At 49.0% G+C, this 20958-nt stretch overlaps 1 long non-coding RNA gene across 1 annotated transcript; it reads right to left on the bottom strand.

The window, feature by feature from the left end:
- Nucleotides 1-374: 374 nt before the first annotated feature.
- Nucleotides 375-8428, bottom strand: LOC139180195 (uncharacterized). The gene is made up of 2 exons (XR_011564505.1): nucleotides 8169-8428; nucleotides 375-624 (listed from the first exon to the last, which is right to left on the bottom strand). It is a non-coding gene; the product is annotated as an uncharacterized lncRNA (long non-coding RNA).
- Nucleotides 8429-20958: the final 12530 nt, after the last annotated feature.

Here is a 20958-nt window from a genome sequence, read left to right as displayed (position 1 = left end):
CTAATGAAAGTTCTCAAATGCTAAGGTTAACCAACCCACAGCCCACTGTCCCAGCCCAGGGAGGAGCAGGGGCAGCAGTTCTGGGCTCAGCAGATGGACAGGCTGCTGAGATCACTGGGTCTGGGATGAGCTTCTGCTACGAATGAGGGGGCCTGAGGCTCTGTCATTTATCATGTGCTCTCGGTCTCACCTGGACCCCCTGCATTGCTCACCTGTAGATCTGGTGATGAAGCAGAGTGGAGGTGGCACGGCTCATGGCCTCATCAACATCCCCCAGTCCCATACTCGGTGGGCTTTGCAGCCTGGCCTGTCTGCCCTTTCAAACTTCAAACTTTCTTAATCTCTTCCAAAAGGAGATACAAGACTCATTCTAGTCTCAAGGATGTCCGCCTCACAAAATCCTTTTATTAAAACAATGGTTACAAATACTCCACGTGGCTCCTGAGTGCTCTCTGCCGTCGCTCCCAGCTCAGAGTCAACGGATGCAGCACTTGGCTTTGCCCCTGTAGCAGGTGCCTTCGATCCTGTTGTAGAGGGGGCAGGGCGATAGGTTGCAGGTCCCCCCTTTCCTGGCACATATGTAGCTGTCAGACTGCTGGCCGAGAGCCATAAGCTGGCTGGCACCTGAGAGAAGGGAAAAACAACCATGTCAGACTCCTGGCTTGTGGCCACAGGGATTTCAGGGGAAAGTAGGACAGACAGCCCTTTGCAAAGCACATCACAGGGGTTTCCCTTGCAAGAGCTTTACACCAAAATGACCTGTGGAGCTGCTCGTGAAACATGGCATCTGAAGAGCCCCCTCAATGCTGGTGGGTTATTGTGTCTCCACCCTTAGTGAGCCCTCATTTTTTGGCATTATCTTTGAAGATTCAGTACATTATAGGGCCAAAAGGAATAGCAACATATCTCATCAGAGTGCTTTGGTTACGTTCCTTATTCTAGAATGAGTCTGTGTGATTTTTAGCAAAGCACTCAAACATTCTGAACCCCAGTTCTCAAATTTAAAATTAAGGAGACTAGATTATGTGATCTCAATCATTTTCAAGATTCTGAGGCTGGTCATCTTTCTTTTGGTGGGGAAATAGCACTTTTATGGTTACTTTTTTTAAATTTACACTTTTTATTTTATATTGGAGTATAGCTGATTAACAATGTTGTGATAATTTCAGGCGGACAGCAAAGGAACACACCCATACATGTACATGTATCCATTCTCCCCCAAATGCTCCTCCCATCCAGGCTGGCGTGTAACATTGGGCAGAGTTCCATGTGCTATACAATATGTCCTTGTTGGACGTATAGTACTTATATATACCATTTTATATAAACCATTTTATATATAGCAGTGTGTACATGTCCATCCCATTATGGCTGCACTTAATTCTCCAAGAAATGTATCACTTTTTCCTAACTAACTGACAGAGGAATAGAGATTAAATGTTCTCATTATCTAATCAGTCAATGGTTATATTATGTTAAAAGGTGCAGGAAAATATTGGAAAAAATTCAACATTGATTCATGATTGAAAAAAAGAAAGAAAGAACTCCTACCAAATAAGGAACTGGAGTAAACTTCCTTAACCTGATAAAGAGTACTTACAGAAGCCTACAGCACCCTGTACACTTAATGGTCAAGCACTGAAACATTCCATGAGACGGCAATCAGACGAGTGTAACTGCTAGTCATTATCATTCCACATTGTACTTGAGGCACTAGTTAGGGGAATAAGATAAGAAAGAAAGAAACCAAAGGTAGAAACGTTGGAAAGCAGAAAAAAAACTGTCTCTATTTGCAGATATTATGATTATATGTAGGCAGTCTAAAAGGAATTAAAAGGAAAGCTTAACAAATTTGCTGTCCATGAGATCATATACAAAAAGGAAAAAAAGAATTTTACTTCTGCAATCAATAGGAAAAAAAAAAAGAAAGAAATAAAAACACCTTATAGAAGAGCATAAAACATGCCTGGTTACAAATCTAAAAAATAATGTGCAATATCTCTATCTGTAAAGAATATAGTATTTTTTTTTTGTAATTTAAAGAGGCCCTAAATAAGTAGAAATACTATGCTTAAGCATTGGAGGATTAATTATTTTTAAACTTTTAATTTTCCCCCAATTAAGCGACTTCACTTTCAATTTTCACTTTCATGCATTGGAGAGGAAATGGCAACCCACTCCAGTATTCTTGCCTGGAGAATCCCAGGGACGAGGGAGCCTGGTGGGCTGCGTTCTATGGGGTCCCACAGAGTGGGACACGACTGAAGCGACTTAGCAGCAGCAGCAGCAAGCTGCGGTGCTAGCCCAAAACCATGAAAATCCCAGGATATTCTTGCAGTGAAACTTGAAGAGCTGATTCTAAAATTTTTGTGGCAATTCAAAGGACCAAGAATAGCTAAGGCAGTCCTAGCAAAAAAGGCAGGAGAACTTGCTTTACTGGATTTTGAGACTAATTATAGAGCACAATGGCAACCCACTCCAGTACTCTTGCCTGGAAAATCCCATAGATGGAAGAGCCTGGTTAGGCTGCAGTCCACGGGGTAGCGAAGAGTCGGGCACGACTGAACGACTTCACTTTCAACTTTCATGCATTGGAGAAGGAAATGGTAACCCACTCCAGTATTCTTGCCTAGAGAATTCCAGGGACAGAGGAGCCTAGTGGGCTGCCGTCTATGGGGTTGCACAGAGTCAGACACGACTGAAGTGACTTAGCAGCAGCATAGAGCCACTGTAATTAGACCAGATGGTGAGGATACAAACATACCAACGGAACAGGGCAGACGAATATACAAACAGAATAGCAGAAGATGCCCAAGGAGATCCATGCAGATACTGAAAGTTGAACAACAGTGCCTCAGCATAACAGTGGAGGAAAATGGTCTTCTCCATGCTTGGTTCTGGAACTATTAAATATTCATATGGAAAAAATAAACCCTTTACCCTTAGTCACACTATACGTGCACATTAAAAATCACTGCCAGATGATTATAAACCTAGATGTAAAAGGAAAATCAATAAGCCCTCAGAAGACAACACTGAACACTCTTCATGCCTTTGGGCTAGAAAAAGATTTCTTAAGGCATCAAAGTACTAACGCTAAAGGAAAAAATATGACACACTTAACCACCTTAAAATAATGTGGAAAATTCAGAGAGTGAAAAAGTAAGGCACAAGGTGAAGGAAGATATTTGTCATGCTTACAGCTGACAGGGCTGCTATGTAGAATATATAAAAAACTACTCCAGATGACAGGGCCTCTCCTCTGTCCAGCCTCCACACCCAGGAGACCAATCACTTAAAGGAGCCATGTCTGGGGCACCCCTGGCAGTCCAGTGGTTAAGAATCTGCCTTGCAATGCAAGAGACATGGGTTTGATCCCCAGCCCAGGAAGATCCCACATGCCTCAGAGCAACTGAACCCCACGTGCCACACTACTGAGCCTGTGCTCTAGAGCGTGGGATCTGCAACTGCTGAAGCCCATGTTCCGGAAAGCCCGTGCTCATCCCCAAGAGAAGCCACTACAACAAGAAGCCTGTACACACAACAAAGAGCAGCCCCCGCTGCATAGCTAGAGAAGGTCCTCACATCAACGAAGACCCAGCACAGCCAAAATGAAGAAATAGATCCTTACAAAGAAGAAGAAACCATGTTTGATTCTGTGACTCTCTGGTTTGAAAGCCACTGGGGCCCACCTGAACACAGATGGAGTCTCCTGCTGCCTCAGGCCTGATTGACCTGTGCTTCCCTACATCCCTGGCTCCTCTCCTGAGCCCTCACCCTGGTCCCAGCATGCTTTGTGCCTTGACAGCCCTGCAGAGTTGGAGCTGATGGTCTGGGTTTGACAGAGTTGCTGCTCTGTCTGTTACCAATCATGTGACTTTAGCCAAGTTATTAAGCCACAAAATGGGGGTAATGATTCTTCCTCCCCATAGCAGAGCTGGGAAGACTAGAGTAAGAGTGAGAGCTCTGTGTTTGTTTGTTTTTTTTTAATTTATCTGGATGTCTGGGCTTTCAAGGGGACCCCCTGGTTTCTCAGTGGTAAAGAGTCTGCCTGCAATGCAGGAGACCAGGGTCCAATCCCTGGGTTGGGGAAGATCCCCTGGAGAAGGAAATGGCACCCTACTCCAGTATTCTTGCCTGGGAAATCCTATGGATGGAGGAGCCTGGCAGGCTACAGTCCATGGGGTCACAAAGAGTCGGACACGACTGAGCGGCTCGCCTACCTCCTGGGCTTTGATCCCAGCTCTCCTTCCATATGGTTTGTCCTTGCCCTCTCTCGTTTTGACAGAGGCAGATGAAGAGACAAAATAGGTGATGAAATAGTTAATCCCACTAGGGGATTGCAAGCAGAAAAATATGGGAGACCCCTGTAAGTTAGTGATCACTCGAGAGAGCAGGTTTGCTTAACCCCAAAACCAAGCAGATTGCTTAGCAACCAAACTGTGCAGCAGAGGCACGAGGCATGGCTCAAAACAGTAAAACAACGGTGGCATGAGACCCACATCTGCCCAGTGAGCTCAGTGAGTCAATGACCCCCAGGACATGCTCTCTGCACACATAGTAGAACTAATTTGTGGACTTAGCTTGACCAGGAAGAGACGAGAAAATGCCCCTGCTCGATCTGGAGGAGGAGCAATGTTGGAAGCATGATGTCCACTTAAGAAAGTCAAAGAAGTTCTTCTCCCCCTCCCCACTTTTCCATTGCTTATAAAAGAAGGCTGTAAGTTTTTGGGGGTGCAGCACCCCATTGCCTGCCCACTTTTAAACCTCACAAATGTTGTATTCTAATAAATCACTTCTATCACTTTGCCTGTCATTGAATTCTTTTCTGGGCTAAGAGATAAAGAACTTTGGTACCAGAGCTCTTCAAAAACACCCCCGGGCAAAGATGACTCCAGTTTCACTTTCACTGGTTTAGTTAACCTGGGGCTGAAAATCCAGATTCCCACCTCAGCCAGGCAGATAACACAGCTCTGTGAAATGGGCTGAGGTGAGGCAGTAGGGACTGGTGGGGTCTGCGGTGTCCTAAGGAATGCATCCTGTGTGGAGGCAAAGCCACTCTTGAGCTGCAGCTCACTGCTGCCATGCAGGAGTCTGCCACATCTGTTGTGTCTTTAGGAGAAGATAACATGTACACAGTGCTATATTTGATGTGGATAACTGAAAGGGCTTCCCTGGTGGCTCAGCAGGTAAAGGATCTGCTTGCAATACAGGAGACACAGGAAACTTGGGTTCAACCCCTGGGTCAAGAAGATCTCCTGAGGAGGGCATGGCAACCCACTCTAGTATTCTTGCCTGGACAATACCATGGACAGAGGAGCCTGGCAAGCTACACTCCATGGAGTCACAGAGACAGACTTTGACTGAAGCCACGGAGAACGCAACCAAAAGGACCTACCGAATAGCACAGGGAACTCTGCTCAATATTATGTAACAACCTAAACTGGAAAAGATTTTGAAAAAAGAGTAGATACATGTATACGTACAACTGAATTATGTTGCTGTACACTTGAACATAACACATTTTTCATCAAGTATACTCCAATATAAAATTAAAAGTTAGATAAAATTTTAAAACTTTTTTAAGGAAAGAAGATAAAAATCTGACTTTTTTGTGTGACATATCCTGACTTTTAAGTGGGAGAGAGTTAAAAGAAATATTATTTTGAAAATTCCATGAACTCAAAAATGACTTTCATCATTCCCTCACTTCTCAGCATCCTCAACAAAGCCTTCCTGGCTCCTCGAGGCCCCGTCAGCTCTCATCGTCACGTGTTCCCCTAGCACTGTGCCCTTAACAGCATTTCACAGCACAACTGTCATTAGCTAAGGAATTCTGTAATCGGTTTGCTTGTGCTCTGCTTCTCAAATGTGCGACCATGGATTCCGGGGCTGTTCCCTGACACGTCCCCTCATCCCAGGGCAATGCCTGCCTGCAGCAGCTCTTCGCCCAATACTCCTTGAACAGCGAGGACACAGCCTCAGCCTTTCTCAGCACCTCTGCTGGGCTCCCGTCCAGCTTCTGCAGGAACCTGGGTGGTCTTGCCACTGTGACATTATTCCATGTTCACACAAAGACCATCCGTGTAAGCTAACAGTGGGCGACACAGGCCTTTTTCTCTGACCGGGAGGAAGACTGTTCAAGAGAACACCAAGTCTTAGGATCTCCTGCAGTGACCACAAAGCGCTGGTTCCTCAGGGCCTCACGGGCCTCGATTCCCCACCTGTGAAACGACCCGGTCTGAGGGCTCTTCCAGAAAAGGAGTGAACCGACCCTGTAGGGGTTCAGGGTGGCTGAGTAGTGCTGCCTCCCTCCCTGCACTAGCCCCAGGCCTCTGGAATTGGGGCAGCCTGCTGGCAGGGCGGGTATTGCAGGGGCAGCTGCAGCAGCCACAACAACCAGCACACAGCAACGAGCACGCAACCACAAGGAGGGGAAACACCCCAGCTGAGTGCAGGACACCTCGACCCTGGGACACAGGCTGGGGACCACAGTGTGTTCTGACGCAGAAAACACCTGGGCTCTTCCTCTCCTCCAGAAGTTTTGCATCCCCCAGAAAACGTGGTGTCGAGCTTACCCTTCCCTGCAGCCCTTTTCCTGGTGTGAGCATCTCAGGGCTCAGAGGGGGTGCTCCACCTGCACGGACCCCGCTGCTCAGGACCCCTAGCTCCAGCCCAGAGGTGGGGAGGACCCCACTCCGCCCCTTCTAGAAGAAGAGTTGGGCTCAGCGAGCAGTCCTGAAGGTCCCCATCCTGAGGCCCTCTTTGCTGCTGCTTCTGTGCAGACAGGGTTTGCGTGTCATCCAAGGGCAGTATCTAAGCCAGTCCAGTTTACGCTGGGCACACCATCAGATCAGCTGCCATTTCTGGAAGGAGTGATTAGTAAGCGCAGTTCCTCCTGCATGTCCCCGGGAACACCCTTTTTCGAGGCTTTGGATGAGATGCTTGTAATCCTACTTAGATGTCACAGACTGAAAACAACTCTTCATGTTAATATAGTGGCTTTCAAACATTTTCAATGTAAACTGAGCTGCAGTAAGAGACTTTGCATGGCTGTTTATGAACTCACGTGCTGTGAGATGAGTATGATAACAGCAGGACACTACATGGATTCTCTGCCTCTCTTAAGGGTCCCGACTGGAAACATTAAAGTTCTGTATTGGAATACTTTGGAACCCAGCTGTCCAAGGGGAGCCCTGAGGAACCCCTGGAGTAAATGAGGCCCAACTAACTGCACAACGACGTGCTACCTTGGAGGAAAGCACAGTGGGGCTTGCAGAGAATTCCAGAGCTTAACGCTCTTAGAGCCCTCTGCCGTAGCCCACTCACTCTGCCAACGAGGAAACTAACAGCCAGAAGAGGTGACTGGCTGGAGATGACCTGGGAGTGAGTGGCAGGGATGGGATAAACTGTGTTCTTGATTCTTCTGGCAGGCAGGGGCTCACCTTCTCTTACACCAGGGGCATTGCTGCTTTGACCCCAAGGAACTGGCATCCCCTGGCCTGACACAGAGCTCCCCTGCGGTACACTGGGGAATGGGCCACCCTGGAGGATGTGAGCGGATTTCTGAAGGAAGGTGGATCCCTGAGTGTCTACACACGGGTAAGTCAAAGACTCTGGTGGAACTGGTCTTGTGGGCAGGGCAGGTGGCACCTGCTTGCAGGAGAACACCTGGGAGGGCCCACCCTGGGCCCTGGCAAGAGATGAGGCGCACCTCTGGGCTGGCTGGGATGCTGTGCCTCTTGGGGGTAAGGGGGCATCTTGCAGATGGAGTAGGGGTCCCCTTCACAGAGGATACTTTCTGGAATCCCAAGACAGAGACAGGGCTTGGGGTGTGGGGGCTGCCTGGTACCTCACATCCCCGCCAAGGGCAGAGGGAAGGGAGCCCTGAGGGAAAGATGAGAGAGAGACAGGAGGGCCCTCCTGCCGCTCAGCTGCCCTCAGGCTCCTGGGAGAACTAGCCCAGGGAGACTCTAGGCAGGCAGGTGCACTCCTTGCACTCAGGATGGCCTGGACCCCACTGTCAGACCACCCCGTGCCCTCTGCCCCCGACAGGCAGCTTAGCCCCGGAGAGGCCTTCCTGCTGCCTTGGGCTTGGGTTGCAGAGAAGGTCAACCTCAGACGTGTCCCCGAGTTCCAGCCCCAGGCGCTGCAGGGTCCCGGCTCACCTGGGCCCAGCTGGGAGAGAAGCAAGCTGAGAGCCAGCAGCAGCAGGTGGAAGACCCTCATGGTGGCCGCCGGCGGCCGGAGGCCCGGGGAGGGAGGCTCAGGGGAGGCCGGGCTCCAGAGGCTCCAGAGGCTCCAGTGGAGGCAGGGTCACCGCCTTTATAGGGCTGGAGGATTGCACAACCGCACACACCGACGACGTGAAGGGCTGCGTCCAAGGCCAGGGAGAGATTCTAATAAATAACCCTTCACCGCAAGCCCTGAGTTGTCGGGGAGTCACATGGATGCGCATCTCCCTCGGCTGCAGCAGTTGGATCCCGTGCTCGGCTTGCAGGCCTGGAGGCAGCTCCTCCCACCTGCTCTGCTCTGGGTCCCCGCAGAACCGCTCAGATGGAGTTCCCAGGACAGGAGTGCATGCTCAAACCCCAGCCGCCAGAGGCTCAGGGAGTGGAGAGGTGGCCCCGGGGGCACTGAGCCAGGCAGCTGCCCAGCTGGCAGCCCCCGCGCGTCAGGCCTTTAGGGGAGCTGTGCTCTCCACGCGGTGCCCCAGACTTCACCCTCGTCCCTCACAAAAGCCGGGCTGTTGCCTTTCCTCCAACCTTTAGGGATGGAATTTTCTTCTAGTTTTTGGCTGGTGTTGCTTTTTTTAAATCAAAATATCTCTCAAATCTTTTATAATCTATGAGCTTCTTCTGTCACTTAAACTTTTTTTTTTTTTTTGGTCAAGACAAATTTTTTGGAGCAGTTTTAAGTGCACAGCAAAATTTAGGGGAAGGGACAGAGTTCGTCATATTCAAACATTTATCCTTTCACTCACTGACTCAAATGTGTATATGTGGTTCCTGTTATGTGTTAGGTGGTGTTTAGGGTCTTGGCATGCAGTGAGGACCAAGATTTATGTTGGTTTCCTGCAAAAGTCTAGTTGAGATGGACGAGCAGACGGGCCGTTGCCATGGCACTGGATAGGCGCTTTGATTGGCAGCAAGTGAGGACCAGGGAACAAGGCCGGGATCTGAGGAAGCGTGTGTGAGTTTGGCTTTGGTTTCTTCCTTAGGCAATAGGGAGGTCTGGGAAGATTTGAATCAGGAGAAATACACAAGCCAGTTGCCATTTTAGAAACCGTCTCAGGGAAGTGTGGGTGGAGAAAGGCAAGACTGGACTTGGGAGGCCAAGGGAGGAGCTGGTGGAGCAATGAGGGTCTTAACTAAGGTCGTGGAGCGGGGAAGAAAGGAGACATGGATTCAGGGATGTTAAGAAGGAAAAGTCTCGCAGACACTGGAGACAGACTGAGCTCGATTCCTGGCTCTGTCTAGGTAAAAGGTGATGCCCCGGACCAAGGTAGCATAACCAGGAGGAGGTGATTCGGGGAAATGGTGGTGAGTTGCATAAACATTTCTGCAGAAGGAGTGTCTTGGTTTGGGTTTCCTGAGATGCAGAATGTGAGCCCAGAACGTGACTGAAGGTGGAGAGCTCAGAGAGTAGAGAGGGGGAAGGCAACTGGACGAGAAGGAAGTGGACAGAGACGTGTGCCTCCGGCCTGCGGTTCCCTTCCTCATCAGCGGCAGGGCTCAAGGCTCCCACTTTCTCTGCGGAGCTGCGGGGCCTGTGGAGCTGCTGGGCCTGGCACCGTGGCCAGGACAACCTCTTGGCTGGACTTGCCCCGTCTGTGAACCAGGGAGATTCAGACAGAGCCCGTCAGGTCAGCACAGCTGGCATGTGTGATGTTTACACAGATCAGGGGAGGGACTGGCGGTGCACCTGTGTGGGGCGCTCCTGAGAGTAAGAACAGCCACTTTCACTTACAGCTCACGGGCCCCGGGCCAGCCCACGTGCCCTGCGTGACTACTGAGCATGGAGCACTCTGCAGCAGAGATGGACTTGACTGCATTTCAACGATATTTATGACATAACCACCATGTGCTGAGCGCTGCAGGAGGGAAGAAGGCACCCTGCTCCTGGGGGCTGGCGGCTCCTGTGGGTGAGCCTCTCTCTTGTCTGCCAGCCACCTCCTCTGAGAAGTCCTCCCTGACCTCCCCTCGTCCTAAAAGTGGCTGGTACTTCTGGGCTGCCCCTTTTACAGCCTCCTTCCTGTCATGTTCTTGGCATGCTGGCTGCTTCCCCCGACGTCAGTGGGGTCTGAGGGAGGGGCCGCATGGAGACCCCCATCATCTCCCCTCCCAGGAGAGTCTGGTGTCGGTATAGATGACCAGTCGCTGGAGGAAATGAATGAAATGAGTGCTGCCATGGACTGAATGGTGTCCCCCAGTTGCCCATGTTGAAGCCCTGTGTTTGGAGGTGGGGCCTTTAAGGAGGTAGTTAAGGCTGAAAGAAGTCACAAGGCCCCATCCCTGTAGGACGGGTAGTCTTATAAGCAGAGGAAGAGATTCATTGCTCTCTTTGCCATATGAGCACAGGATGAGAAGGCCGCTTCCAGAACCACGAGACAGGAGCTTCTGCCCTTCAAGGCTCCCAGCCTGTGTGTTTCGTTACAGCAGCCATCCCGACTAACACACGTGTCTGCACCTCGGTTAACTCTCCATCTCCTAGGACCCCAGAACTCCTGGACTCCACTCCTGAGAGCTCCCCAAACTCTTGACACCCCAGCGATGGCCCTTCTCTAAATGCCACAGCCCACGTTTGTGAAAGGATTTCAATCTGAAATGGAACCAGAAGATATAAAATGGAAAATCTTATGCATGTGCCCTCAGAAAAGTAAAACTTCAGGACTAGAAACAGAATTTCTGTAAATGCTTGGTTCACAGAAAAGTGATAATATTACAGTTTTCTTAAATGAGAGGGCCTTGGTCATAGGTTGCCTCATATCAGCCTTGGAAGGTTTGCTTACGGTTCCAGAGGTGAGAAAAAGAAATGACCTGGGTTAGGCTCATCTGAGCTTTGTTTGCCTGCCTGGGCTGGTTTTGTCTGCTCAGGGAACTTTCAGGCCTGGCCTTTGTACTTTTTTAAACTGATTTTTAATTTAATAGACTAACTGGACTCTCCCTTCTTTACATTTCCTGGCCATAAATATAGCCTACTCCACACCTTTGACTGACTCACTTATGGCTTCTACAGTTTGTGTGCCCTGATGCAATTACTGCTGTTCCTGAATAAACTCATCTTTTCGGCAATTTTGCGCTCGCCTCAGTTTACCTCTTCACGTGGTCCACGGTAGCTATTTCCACTCCGCTCTGCTGTGTCTGAAAGCAGACTCAAGGCCTTGTTTATAGTTTGGGGCCACGTCAGGAGGGCCTGCATCCCTCATTGCTTTGCAGACGGTGGAGATCATTAACACTCTTTGCCTGAGAAAGCTCGGGTCAGGGTCTTTTCAGGGAGAAACTTCAGATTTAAGCACATTTGTGTGGGGTAAAAGAAAAAGAAAATCTACGTGCGTGCACATCCACATATGGAGACACAGGGGAAAGCCTGGAGACTAACAGAAAGTCACCGAGTGGAAGCAGTATTTGCTTCTGAGAAGGGGCAGGGGTTTGGAGGGACAGGCTGGGGAGAGACCCTCCGTGTTCCCACGGCAGGTCTGCATCCTGATTGTTCGGTTAGTGGAGCTCACATGGTGGTCAGGGGTGGCACATGCCCCGGAATTCCCTGCACTTGCTCCTGTTCTCTCCCTGGTGCCTGACCTTGGCCGCAGCTGGCTGGGTCCTGTCCTCATCTGCTGGTCTCCAGGGCACATCTGCCTCACGGGCCGCGTGGCCAGCCGCTTCCCAGAGGCAGGAGTTGTTTGCATCAGGTGTTGATCACACCTCCCTCCTGAATCAGGGCTCAGGTGCCACTGGGTGCAGATGACCTCAGGTGTCCCAGGCCACCTGCCACCCTCACGTTCCCATCCAGCAAAAGAAGGTGGTGAATTCTATGGGGTTTTTTAGTGGCCAGTTTCCAAACGAGGCAGCCCATCTGAATCACCAGGGACACCTTCACGAAAAGCTCCTGCTTGAAAATTGCCTGCAGTGAAACTCTAGAATCTGTCTTTTATTTTGGGCTGTGCTGCACAGCTTTGAAGGATTATAATTCCCTGACCAGGGGCAGAACCCTTGCCTTGGCAATGAAAGCACCGAGTCCTAACCACTGGATGCCAAGGAATTCCCTGGAATCTGCCTTTTCAACACGAAAAAGACTCAGGCGACACCGTGGCTCTGTGCACAGAAGGAAGAGCTTCCTGCAGGTCTCATGGCCTCCAGAGTTCCCGCCGGGCTGGCAGCGTGAAGGCAGCATTTGCTCTAAAGTTGTGGACTCACCAGGCCTCCAGTTTGGCCACTGGACAGGTGAGGGCCCTGTGAAGGCATCAGGATGGGAGGGGGGTCGCCTGGCCCCCGCACACACCCCCTGCCCCCACCCAGGATCCACCTGCAGACGTCACCATCTGGCTTCCTTGCAAAGTACTCAGAACTAAAGCAGGTTTTATTTTTTAACAGCATCGACAGTGAATGTGTCAGAAAGGTAATGGAGCAGCTGTCTTAGCAGGAGAAAAGGGGGTGCACTGCCCCTCAGCACCCCATCCCCACACACCTGCCTCCCCATTTATCGAGCCCATGGAAGGCCAGGGTGGGTATTAACCCTGGGTGCTGGGTCCTGTGTAAATCATTACATGCCCGCAGTCAGTGCCCTGGCTCCGAGCCAAACTTTTTTTTTCCCTCCTTATTTAACAAATATCACAATATCTGCCTGTGCCAGACGTTATGCCTGAGCATAAGGAACACCTTGCTGGTCCTGACAGCCCTCGTATTATGTGTTGCTCATCCGTAGACAGAGATGGAAAAACGACCAAATTCTTGTTATTTGAACATATATGTCCAGATTCCTCGTGCACCACCTGCTTGTTACCCAGGAACTTTCTCATCACGGGAAACTGCTTGTATTTTCTCCAGACAGATGCAGCTGTGTGCTCACTGCCATTCTAGAAAACCAAGAGGCCTCTACAACAGGGGCCCAACAGGAGTCCTCAGCAAGTCCCTTCCTGGGTCTTGGTTTCTTGCTTATTAAGAATGAGTTTATAAAATAGAAAACAAATTTATGGTTACCAAAGAGGAAGGAGGGAAGAATAAATTAAGAGTTTGAAATTAACATATAGAAACTACTATATATAATAGATAACCAACAAGGACCTACTGTACAGTACAAGGAACTATACTTAATATTATATAATAAGCTATGAGAATGTAAAAAATGATTATGCTGTTGCTGTTGTTGCTGCTGCTGCTGCTAAGTTGCTTCAGTCGTGTCCGACTCTGTGAGACCCCAGAGATGGCAGCCCATCAGGCTCCCCCATCCCTGGGATTCTCCAGGCAAGAACACTGCAGTGCGTTGCCATTTCCTTCTCCAATGCATCAAAGTGAAAAGTGAAAGTGAAGTCGCTCAGTCATGTCCGACTCCTACCGACCCCATGGACTGCAGCCTACCAGGCTGCTCCGTCCATGGGATTTTCCAGGCAAGAGTACTGGAGTGGGGTGCCATTGCCTTCTCCAAAAAATGATTATATATAATTACATATGTAAATATAATTGAATCACTTTACTGTTCACCTGGAACTACCACAACACTGTCAATCAACTATATTTCAATAAACATTTTGAAATAAATAAAGGAATTTATTTAGGATAATAAAAGAATGAGTTTATAAGATAAACAAGGCCTTTCTGTATAGCACAGAAAACTATGTTCAATATCTTATAATAACCTACAATGGAAAAGAATCTGAAAAAGAATATATACATACATATGCATATGGGGCTTCCCAGGTGGCACAGTGGTAAAGAATCCACCTGCTAATACAGCCCCAGGAGAGCTCATTTCCATCCCTGGGTCGGGAAGATCCCCTGGAGGAGGAAATAGCCACCAACTCCAGTACTCTTGCCTGGAGAACCCCACAGACCGAGGAGCCTGGCGGGCCACAGTCCATGGGGTCACCGAGTTGGACACGACTGAGTGAGCACACACAGCGCACCCACACACAAGCATTTAAAACGGAATCACTGCTGTTTTAGGGAAATGAAAACAGAGTCTTGTTCGGGCTTCAGAAGCAGGAGAGCAGGCCTCCGACTGATGTCTGGTCTGCCTGGACTACGTGCCTACTCGCAAACACACCAGTTGTCATCAGCAAGTCAAGAAGCACGTTCCCTAAGAAAGGGAGTGGGTCTTGGAATTTTCTCAAGCCCCTGGAGATCTGTCCACCCCCCAGGGTCCAGAAAAAAACTCACAAGATGAAACAAACAGCCTTGTAAAGGTTAAATTTAAGCCAGAGCTGCATTTTTGTGGGCAAACTGATGATGGTATCAGTTGGAGGCATGGGATTATAACTGGGAGCACCCAAAACTGCCTTCTGAAGCCTCGCCCTTGGGGTGGATGCACCACGGCATTCTGAGTCCACTGAGGTTTTCCTCCAGGCAGCCCTGATGTTTCCTCTCCCCCCTCAGAGCTTGTGTTTCCAGAAAAGCTCGATGGGCTGGTTGGACCTGGCATCCCCCTGCCACCCCCCCATTCCTGACCAGGGGGATGTTCGGAAATGTCTGGGGAAATTCCTGGTGTTTTTCCTAACCAAGGTGAGGTGGCCATGGCATCTGGTACATGGAGGCTGAGAGGATGGCTAAGTATCTGAGTATCATCCAGCGCAGGAAACAGCCCTCTGGACCAAGGACTGTCCTCCCAAAGTCCCGCAGTGCCGAGGCTGAGAACCTAGGTGAGAGGTGGTCAGACCTTTCTGCCCTACTGCTTATCATCCTGCTCCTGTTGTTGCTATGACCAAAACACCTGCTGTGGGCCTGGGTTCCAGGAATGAGTATTTATTGTGAAATCAGTGGGAAAAACTGGTATGCTGTGGGCTTGATCTTATCAAAGATAATTGGCAGGAGAGCGGACCACGCTCGGGTTACTCATCAGGCAACAACTGCAGAGCCTCTAGTCCCGGGTGGGGCCATGCGGTGATCCAGCCCTGCAGTCTGACACCCGCGAGCGGTGAGCGGGGGTGACAGGGGGGTGGGGGGGTGGAAATCAGGGTCTGCGCAGGACTGAGCGAGATACGGGCCGGGGATGCCCTGCTCTGCTCCGAAGTTCTGAGTCATCACCAGTTTCACAAGCAATCCCAGGGGGAGGCACTCCAGGGCAGGCACAAGAAGCTTTCTGTTAAGAATAAATGTGCCCTAAATTGCTCTTAAATAGCCAACACCATTTTGAGTTGTTGGAGGTTTCAGTTTCCCAGTGCACTTGGATCTAAATATCACCGGTCCCTTATGGGGTGCTCCGTTCCTCCCACAGGGTGACTGCTTGTCTGCTGTGTGTCTGGGACCCTCTTGCTCCGGGGTCGGCCATGGTAGACGTGCTGGTCTCTCCAAGGGCACCATCACCCTGTCCCTTCACACGTGGGCCTAGGTCAGCTTGCCACCTTAGAGAGCTAGTGTGAGGCTTGGGGCTGGAACTCTGGAGACTGTGACTCTAGGAAGATGGGGGACCTTCTCAGACTCCCATGAATGAGGCCTCTCACACCCCCAAGTCCAGGCTTGCAAAGGAGCTGAGGCTGGGGTCGTGGGCTACAGCCCACCTGGGGACACCCCTGCAGGGCCCGCTGTTTGGACAGGTGCTGACTCTGTCTCTCTGATTCGACTCAGACGATTCAAGGACTGCTGGGTCCTTGATGCTAGAACTTTTACTTCAGTGGATGAGGGGGAGATGGACAAGAAATACAAACAGTACACACACGTGTGTGAGTGTTTGTATGAACGAATCAGCTCATGAGGAAAAGGAGGCAGCAGAAAGGATGAAGGGGGTAGTTCAGAGGGCGGGTGGGGGGAAGTGTCTGAGGAGGGAGCCTGAGGCCTGCACAGGATGAGGCAGCAGCTCTGTGTGCGCCTGGGGGCAAGAGTCCTCTGTTTACTAGTTCCCAGTGAGGCATGCGCTCCCCTGGGGGGTTACACACAGGTGCACACACATGCCTGCACGTGCACATGCACACACACACACCACACAGACATGCACCACACATTTTACAAGAGGTAGAAATAAAATTGTCCAGACTGTTATCCCTTGACTCTTTCTGGTACAATTCAGCCAGTGTTATCTGAGCTCCCGTGGTGTGCCTGAGAGTTGGTCACTGAACGAAAGTGTCTCAGGAGCAGGAAAGCGGTTTCAGAAACAGCTCTGCTACTTCTCCGTCTTCAGGTGAAGGACTTGTCAGCAGACCTTAGGTTTGCTGATGGCTTAAAAGGCCACATCAAGGTCAAATAAACTAAGTGATTTAGAAAACTTTGTTTAACCAAAAAAAAAAAAAAAACAAGCCAAATCCAGAAAACACATCTTACGGATTTTATGCAGGCAGGTGGAAAAGCAAAATGATGACATAGTTTGAAATTTTCTTTTTAAAGAAGGTAAAAAGAGCAGAAGCCTAGAAACTCTCAAGACAGGTTGTTTAGTGAAGAAACCTGCCTTGTGCTCTGGAATCATGTATGTGTGCTTATGTATATGGTCCTCAGATCAGAGAAACAAGTCAGCCTGACATCACTTTCCAGAGTTAATAATGGCATTTTTCTTACATTAAATGAACAATTCCTCTTTCCTCAATGGCCAAGAGTTGCACTCTCCCCTTCAGCTCCCTGAGAGGTGACGCTGGCCTGTCCGAAGTGGCAGAAGGACCCACTCCTTCCTCCTCTCTGAAAGGAGGCGGGGTCCCCTCTCCCTTCAGGAAAATCTGCATTATTTTACTAGAGATGCAGCCTCATCAAGACCAGTGTGGTAAATTTGAGATGATGATTTTTACAATTTGAGAATCTCAAAGATCATGAACAGCTGTCACTGCATGTGAATCACAGGAAAAGTACTGTTGGAAACGTTTAATCAGTGACACTTCACTTTTCTCTGAGTTAAAAAGCAATTTTAGTCACAGTATTTTACAACTGCCCATTGACCAGCCAGAACTGCTTCTTCCTGGTTCAGGCAATGTTCTCAACGACCTTAACACTTTCAGGTGATAAAGTCATGAGACCAAAGGGCAGAGAGGAAAGTTACACACTTGCAGGACAGAGTTCTGCAGACCCTGACGGCATGTGCCACAAGTTACCTGCCCAGGAGCAAACAGGGATCACTGAACAGCTTCTGATGGAGGTAGAATGCTCACAATCTAAATTCCTTCAAAGAAAGTCCATATGTACGAAGTGCAGACCCAGAGTCTGTTTCTTTCATGGAAGAATAATCTGCATGCAACCATTGCTTGTTGGAACTGAGGAAGGGATGAAGACAAAATCTAAAAACATAGACTCATTTCCTTCATTTTAAATAAAAGATAAGAACAGATTCTGAGTTAGTTGAAGAGTTTGTTTTTTCTTTTAACAAACTCTTCTTTCCTTTCTGTGGCTATCCAGGTGAGACTGTTTTGCCTCATTAAGAGTCACTGAAGCAAAGCACAGAAATAGTTTAGATGTTATACACAGTACTGCCTGCAGGTGGCAGCGTCACCACCCTGGTTTGGTGGTACAAGCGAATTGCAAACTAACTTCAGGAGACATGTCCTCTCAGCATGGTCACAGGCCTCTCCTACGGGGTAATCATGTTACGCATGTAATTTCTGTTATTAAGGAAGGACAGAAAGACCAAACAGAACAGCGATTGTCTGTGTTCAGTGCCTGTAAGCGCACCTCCAGTGGACAATGCATGCAGTTCATTTCCCTTTTTACTCTGTGTGGTTTGTTCCGACTATGTTTATTGAAATGAAATGTTATGTTTGTTGAATCTAATAACAAAAAATAGGTCTAATAATTTGTACATCTTTTAAAAATGCACAGGCTGGCATACACAAACATAATAAAAGTTTTCACCAGGAAACATTTGGGAAGCGCTGCTCTGAAGGATGTGGTTGTGTGTGTGTGGGGGGGGGGGGGGGGGGGAGGGGAGGGGAGGTGATGGGCAGAACCCCAGTTCTGACCACAAGGGAGATGGGGTGAGAGTTGCCAGCTCCGTGTGCATATTTTGACCAACTTGGGTTTCTTTCTGGGGTTTAGATTTATTTGTTTTCTCTGAAACGACTTTCTCTTTTAAAAGAGTGTAGTGGTTAAGAAAACAAAAGCAAAAACAACCTGGGATCCCTGGCAGGGTGCCTAGAAGGACCACTTGCACAAGCCGAGGAGCTGCCGGGCCTGGAGTCCAGGCGCAGGGTGGGGCGAGCTGCCGCCCTCTAGTGGTCGCACAGAAACACTCCACCTCCCGGAGTTAGCCTTTCTCCTAAGAAAACTCCTGCCTGCCCCCCTTCATTTTACAATGTTCTTTCTTTTTTTTTTTTTTTTTTTAACGTTTTTAGTTTTAAAATTATTTTTGGAGTATACTTGATTTATAATGTTGTGTTAGCCTCAGGAGGATAGCAAAGTGAATCGGTTATACATATACATATATCCACTCTCTTTTAGATTCCTTCCTCTATAGGCCATCATAGAGTACTGAGGAGAGTTGGCCTATAGAGTTCTGTGCAGCGCAGCAGGTTCTTATTCGTTATCTATTTTCCATAAAGTAGTGTGTATATGTAGTGTGCAGTGTGTATATGTAGTATGTATATGTAGTGTGTAGTGTGTATACGTACTGTGTAGCTTGTATATGCAGTATGCAGTTTGTATATGTAGTGTGCAGTGTGTATATGTAGTATGTATACGTAGTGGGTAGCTTGTACATGTAGTGTGTAGTTTGTATATGTAGTCTGTAGTGTGTATATGTTAGTCCCAATCTCCTAGACCTTCCCTCCCTCACCCCCACGACAGCCTGGTAACCATAAGGCTATTTTCCACATCTGTGACTCTTTCCGTTTTCTAAATTAGTTCATTTGTACTCTTTCTTAGATTCCATTCCTTTTGATAAACAAGAAAGCCCCACACTTACAGTCCTCCCCTTTTCCACCCAAAGATTCCTGGGGATGCTTGCCAAGAATTCATTCAACTTGCTACATATTTTCATCAGCTAGGAGTTGGTCCAATCTTTCTTGAAGCTTGTAATACAAAAATAAAAGTTGTCCCCCATATGTCAAATGTAGATAATATTGTAACCCTGAATATACTCAGGTAAACAACTCCCCTCACCTCGGCAACATTCCTGTTCTCTCCTGGAGCTGCATGTTCCTGAATGATGCCCCTTGCTTTAGTTGCTGCTGAAGATCCCAGCCCCTTTGAGCTTTCCTGTAATTTTCCTGCATGTTTCAGGGGCAGTGATGCAGGTTCTATGAGCAGGTATCCATCACTCTGGCTCCTTTTGCTTCCCTCCCTTTCCCTCCCCTCCTCTTTCTCACCCTCTTTCTATATCCTCAGCCTGTCTCATCTTGTGGAGGGGAAACTGCTAAAGGAGAGGTAACCCAGCTCCAAGCTTGTGTAGACGGTGGTTCCAGTGAGCTACCTGTACCACCTCATTTATTTTACCCAGCAGCTTCAGGAGGGAGGTAAGACCTTAGAAACGGGAGCTCTGTCCACTCTGCTCAGAGTGGATCGGGGGTTGAGGTCTCTTCTGATGGACCATGGGAGGAAGGAAGCAATGGAAACCAAGTGGCCGCCGGTTGGTGGGGCTTCCCAGAGACCCGCCATCATGACCCAGGGTCTCCGCGGAAGCTCTTCCCTGAGCCCTGTGCTCCCCGGGAGTGGCTGCCTCCTGAGCCTCCCCGGCTCTCCAGTCCTCTGCCCACTCCCAACCCCCACTCCCGGCTTCCCGGCTCTGGCATTTGGGGCCACCCTTCTTGCTCTGTGTTTCTTAGCTTCTGTTCATTTCTCCCACCAGCTGTGTCTCTGTGTCAGTTATTGCAGGGTTGCAAAAACACGTTGTCCACATCATGCTAACACAACCTCAGCTGAAGTCTGTGGCCAAGTTTTGGTGAAGAAACTGAAATTTTCCAAGACTGTCTTGTGTCTGTTTCCTCAAGTGTGTTCTCAAAGGTTCTGCAACCCAGGAAAAGTTACTTCAGAGTGTAGACACCCACAGCCCATCCCTGAGGGGCTTTCTGGGGGTGCCTCCCATTTTTTCCTCTTCACTTGTCCAGGTTTGGTTGTGAGCCAGTCAGGGTTCTCCACAGAAACAACCCATTTCTTTAAGGAATCATCTCACACCATTATGAAAGTAAGTCTCAAAACAAACAAACGTTTTGGCAAGTCCCCAAACAAACAAACAAACAGATCCAGTGCCAGTTCGGTAGACCAGCAGGACTCAGGGAGGAGCTGATGCTGGAGTTCAAATCTGAAGCTGGCTGCTTGCAGAATTCCTTCCCTTTGGGGGAAAGTCAGTCTTTGTTCAGGCCTTCAACTGATTGGATGAGGCCCACCCATGTCACACAGGGGTAATAATAACCTGCTTTACCAAAGTCCACTGATTTAAATGTACGTCTCATTTCCAAACATCCTCACAGGAACACCCAGAATGACGTTTGGCCAAATATCCAGGCAGCAAGGCCCAGCCGCGTCTGTACGTGAGATGAGGCACCACAGGGAGGTTCTCAGGTTCGCTCTTCTCTGTCTTGTCTCCCTTTCCCTCACAGTGTGGGTTTCCAGCCGTTAAATCTTTGAGATGGACAGCATTTGTGGTCCCTTAGAGGTGAGAGGACACATGGGAGTGGTCCTCTGTCCCTCCTGTCCGGCCCATTTACCCATTTTAAAATGATACCTAAAGAGATCTTTTTATTACAAACCCTGCATTTTGTCTTTGCCAATTTTCAATTGAAGCAGAGCTTGCATAGAGTGAGGAGCACAGATCCTGAGTGTCCAGCTGGAACCCGCATCCCTGTCAAACTATGGGACGGCCCCATCCAGCCCCAAGTGACCTTGGCCCCCTCCCCTC

The sequence above is a fragment of the Bos indicus genome, chromosome 27, assembly GCF_029378745.1.
Source record: "Bos indicus isolate NIAB-ARS_2022 breed Sahiwal x Tharparkar chromosome 27, NIAB-ARS_B.indTharparkar_mat_pri_1.0, whole genome shotgun sequence".
Taxonomy (NCBI): Eukaryota; Metazoa; Chordata; class Mammalia; order Artiodactyla; family Bovidae; genus Bos; species Bos indicus.
Note: the sequence above shows the minus strand (reverse complement) of the source record. Positions and strands in the feature narration are given on the sequence as shown.